The sequence below is a fragment of the Diabrotica undecimpunctata genome, chromosome 2 (genome assembly GCF_040954645.1).
Source record: "Diabrotica undecimpunctata isolate CICGRU chromosome 2, icDiaUnde3, whole genome shotgun sequence".
In the NCBI taxonomy this organism is placed as follows: Eukaryota; Metazoa; Arthropoda; class Insecta; order Coleoptera; family Chrysomelidae; genus Diabrotica; species Diabrotica undecimpunctata.
Genome location: NC_092804.1, coordinates 153,904,387 through 153,904,796, shown reverse-complemented (window position 1 = coordinate 153,904,796; position 410 = coordinate 153,904,387).

The window sequence follows — 410 nt, the reverse complement described above, 5'->3', positions numbered from 1 at the left end:
GGCTCTGCCAAAGCCATTTTTCAGAAAAAAAATACCCCTCATCTATCTTTTAGAACTTCCAAAATCCTGTATAATGATTTTTACGTGAAATCAATGATTTTTTCACAGATGGACTGAACTATAATCTTTACTAATTGAGTAAACAAGAAGTTTTTCGGTCATCCTTCATAAATTCAATGATACTAACTAGACTTTTTTATGAAACACAATGCACAAATCCTAATTATGTAAAACAAATATTTTTCGGAAAGACGTAAAAAATAACTCGAACATTGGCAAGGACGAGTGAATAATATTAATTAAGAAATAATAAAAATGTATAATTTTCAAGGGTCAAGATTCATCGTAGGATGCGTACCGACAACTTTTCGGTCAATCGGTCTCGTTCCAATGAATTCAAAATAAATCTC